Consider the following 4,694-nt stretch of genomic DNA (forward strand, 5'->3'; position numbering starts at 1 on the left):
ATATCACTGGGTTAGATCCAGGGCGTGGTGTAACAACTATATCACTGGGTTAGATCCAGGGCGTACTGTAACAACTATATCACTGGGTTAGATCCAGGGCGTACTGTAACAACTATATCACTGGGTTAGATCCAGGGCATACTGTAACAACTATATCACTGGGTTAGATCCAGGGCGTACTGTAACAACTATATCACTGGGTTAGATCCAGGGCGTGGTGTAACAACTATATCACTGGGTTAGATCCAGGGCGTACTGTAACAACTATATCACTGGGTTAGATCCAGGGCGTACTGTAACAACTATATCACTGGGTTAGATCCAGGGCGTACTGTAACAACTATATCACTGGGTTAGATCCAGGGCGTACTGTAACAACTATATCACTGGGTTAGATCCAGGGCGTACTGTAACAACTATATCACTGGGTTAGATCCAGGGCATACTGTAACAATTCTATATCACTGGGTTAGATCCAGGGCATACTGTAACAACCATATCACTGGGTTAGATCCAGGGCGTGGTGTAACAACTATACTGCTGGGTTTGACTCTCTGCCCAGAATAATTCATCTTGAGATACTGGGCTACGATAGGGTGGTGTCTCAGTTCTGTTTAGACAAGTCTCTCTATGTCATTGATTCCTCTACCTATCCAACTCCCCCTCCCCTGTCTGGAAAATGCCGGTTTCCAGCTCTCTCTCACTCCTTCAAATCAGTCCTTTCTTTATCTACTTGATCACACTCATAATATGCTACTACCTCTCTCCTTCCCTCTCTCTCTCAGCAGTAAGTGCAGGCCGTGTGCCTCAGACATGTCTTGACAGTAGAGATGGAGGAATGGGAAAAATGAGTGATTCTGGGGCATTCCGGCAAAGTCCCCCTCCTTTAGGTCTGAACTGGAACACTGATCCCTGGGCAGAACCCGATCAGAGTGAAGTTGCTCCTCAGAGGCTGATCCGAAGTCAGTTTTGCATTTCTCCACCTAATAGTAAAGGTCGGGATTTGGTAATGGGTAAGATGATCCTAGAGCAACTTCTAATCATTATGACCCACTTAAACCCTTTTGGATTTTCTGATGACCCATCAAATCCTAGCCACAACTCAGTCCTGAGATGAGTCTCTGACCCAATAAGAGCTAGCCATGATCCACCCACCGTTTGGGAACATCTGTCTAAGCCCATTCTCCACTACCTCTCAACTCGGCGCCAATGGGCTTTAGTGCTTTCACTATTCAGTTCAAAGTACAATTACACAGCCGAACGAGATGGTTAGAAGACTGTGGTGATTAAGCAATGATTAGGAAATTAAAACAGCAATCTGAAGAAACTCACTGCCGAGAGGCTACAGCGCCCTGAGGAGAGGAATAACTACAGCCCGGCGCCCTGAGGAGAGGAATAACTACAGCCCGGCGCCCTGAGGAGAGGAATAACTACAGCCCGGCGCCCTGAGGAGAGGAATAACTACAGCCCGGCGCCCTGAGGAGAGGAATAACTACAGCCCGGCGCCCTGAGGAGAGGAATAACTGTCTGTGTGTTTGTCTTATGAGAGGGTGGGACTGTGTGTTTGTCTTATGAGAGGGTGGGACTGTGTGTGTGTGTGTTTCACAGAGTGTAAAATAACAATCCTAGTATGTGTGTTCTCACCCCAAGCAAGACTAACAGCAGAGGCATGGGTCCAGCACTGAAATGGTTGTCACTCAGGAAAGGAACCCCCCATCTCAACTATACTAAAATCAGGGTAAATCAAAGCTTAAATATTGAAAGAAGCACACTGTGAAGATATACATTTAATGACTCTTTTCCAATTAGGAATGTCAGGTAACTTCGGACGGACAGACAGACAGACAGACAGACAGAGAGAAAGATCAGTGTGCTAACTGCACCACTACAAAACAAACCCAGAAGAAATCTCACAATAAAATGTCCATGTAGGTTTAATTTGAAACGTAGCTAGAACCTCGTAATGACAACAGACACATGAACACACACTGCACATTGGCCTCAGCATATTGCCACACACAACCTGAAAATAACCCAGTGACGTCCAGAGACAAAGAGCAACCTCTAATTCCATGTAAAACTGGAACTGCAACAGATGAAACTTCTCTAGACACCGATCTAGGATCAGATTTCCCTCCCCCGTCATGATGTTGAAAGGGGATATCCCCTCGACCAGTTATCGGTTTCCGGGTCACGGACGAGAAGACGAATGAAAGGCTGTGGAGGACAGACTTTTGCTCAAATGAGAAAAGGCCATTGGCTAATCAAAGAGCATGACAGGACCAGGGAAGGAGAAATTCAAACCATACTACTACCATATTGCTCTAAGATGGTCAGGACAATGGTAAGGCCTATACACGACATCTATGTACAGCCTAGAAGGGAGGAACTTATCACTAGAGACTGACCTCCAGCTACAGAACAAGCCCCCAGGCTGAGGACACGCTAGGCCACTCAAACCCCATGTCCCCCTAACCATGGCAACCACGTCACATGACCACCTCCCATGACCAGTAGGCCAATGACAATGCAAGACAGTGTGTAAACCTCATGACCACTTCCTGATGGCTGAAAAGTCTAAACAAACACAGGGTCCATACAGTGGGGAAGGGCGCTCAGGATGTTAGACAACAACAAAAAAACTACTGTGTAGAATCTGCCCCACTTCACATTATATGACAGCAGAAGACAATGTAGTGACTTGGTTGTTAAAAGGCAGAGTACTTAAGGCTACACGCCGTTAAGGTATGCTAATGTTACATTAGTATCTATAACGTCTCAGTTCCAAAAACTAAAATACATTTTCTACCCTAGACGGCTCTGAGCTGTTCATACACTCAAGAACCCTGTTCAGTAACGATGAGAGGAAGTGAAACGTTCACCCTCTGCTTTCTACAGGAAGAGAAGAATGAATAAAAGAGAAAACAGGAAGTCTAGACTACACACAGTCTAGCCCTCGCCTCTCTAAAAGGGTAAATTCTTCTGCTATCAGATGTTTACACCATAGCAGGGGGTTGAAGTGAGGCAGCGCAGAGGGGGAAGACCTTTCTGACACACACTGTAATGTAGCCATACTGTAGGAGCTTGGGTTTACAGCACACACACACACACACTGTAATGTAGCCATACTGTAGGAGCTTGGGTTTACAGCACACACACACACACACACACACACACACACACACACAGGCAGACAGGCAGAGACAGACAGACAGAGCGAGAGACAGAGCGAGAGACAGAGATCCACCCACAGCGCAGTAGCTCACGGTGACCTGTCTATCTATCCGTCCGTCTATCCGTCCGTCTGATTGTGTTTTAGCCGACCAAGGCCTGAGAGGCTACAAGCCTTTCCTTAAGCAAGGAGATTCACTCCAGCACAGCAATAGGTTCCAACATGTAGACTACAGGCTAAATGCTAGCCCTGTGGCTAACTGAAACTGCCATAGACAAGACTGATGAGGGTAGCAAGTAACAACGTGACAAAATTGTGCAGTTAATGAGAGAAAAAAAAAGACAGAATAATGAATGTAAAATGCCAGGCAAACCGATACTCTTGCTCAGTCTAGAAGACACACAGCCAAACACACACCAACATCCCAGACCGACAAAAGGCACAATGTGACAATTAGATTGACAAGGCATATTCACCTCTTGTTTGTAAAGCCTGTTTATATAGTACTGGGTCCCAACCTGTTGGACAAACATTTTGGCAGGCATTGTTTGGAACTCTTGACATTTCACACACACACGAATGCCATAGCATCCCTCTAGCCTAGGTCACAAGACTGAAGGCAGAACAGGATAAATGACAACACCTGAATCAACTACTAGGCAACATACAGATCTATACTGAAAAGGTTTACCCACACAGAGTTATACACACACATACACACTCGTATACAGAGGTGCATGCACACACACACACAAATATGCACACACACACACACGACCAATCTTCTTGTTGTTTCCCCTTGATCCAGATCCCACCGCGCTGCAGTCGGCCAGATCACACCGCGCTGCAGTCGGCCAGATCCCACCGCGCTGCAGTCGGCCAGATCACACCGCGCTGCAGTCGGCCAGATCACACCGCGCTGCAGTCGGCCAGATCACACAGTCTGCCCCACTGCTAACCTAGAGAGAGCAGTCTGCTCCACTGCTAACCTAGAGAGAGCAGTCTGCCCCACTGCTAACCTAGAGAGAGCAGTCTGCCCCACTGCTAACCTAGAGAGAGCAGTCTGCCCCACTGCTAACCTAGAGAGAGCAGACTGCCCCACTGCTAACCTAGAGAGCAGACTGCCCCACTGCTAACCTAGAGAGCAGACTGCCCCACTGCTAACCTAGAGAGAGCAGACTGCCCCACTGCTAACCTAGAGAGCAGACTGCCCCACTGCTAACCTAGAGAGAGCAGACTGCCCCACTGCTAACCTAGAGAGCAGACTGCCCCACTGCTAACCTAGAGAGAGCAGACTGCCCCACTGCTAACCTAGAGAGCAGACTGCTCCATAGTGGATTTGATTTACCTGATAGAGAACTGAAACAACACGTACAAAGAGAGAAAACAAGAATGTGTCTTAAAAAATGCAATTTGTATTAAAAGTATTTTGAAAACAAAACAGACAGCTGTTAAAAGGCTGGTCTGAAATTAAACTTACAATCAGGTTAGATTTTTCAATGGTAACATCACATTTTCTTTT

General features: G+C 46.7%; 1 protein-coding gene across 1 annotated transcript in view; it reads right to left on the reverse strand.

The window, feature by feature from the left end:
- Positions 1-4,567: 4,567 nt before the first annotated feature.
- The window catches only part of LOC115163783 (ras-related protein Rap-2b), a 2,360-nt gene continuing 2,233 nt past the window's right edge, over positions 4,568-4,694 (reverse strand). Inside the window, exon 2 of the mRNA XM_029715947.1 lies at positions 4,568-4,694. This exon is cut by the window's right edge and continues 931 nt beyond it. The gene's annotated coding sequence lies outside the window, so the exon portion shown is untranslated.

The sequence above is a fragment of the Salmo trutta genome, chromosome 26 (genome assembly GCF_901001165.1).
Source record: "Salmo trutta chromosome 26, fSalTru1.1, whole genome shotgun sequence".
Lineage (NCBI taxonomy): Eukaryota > Metazoa > Chordata > Actinopteri > Salmoniformes > Salmonidae > Salmo > Salmo trutta.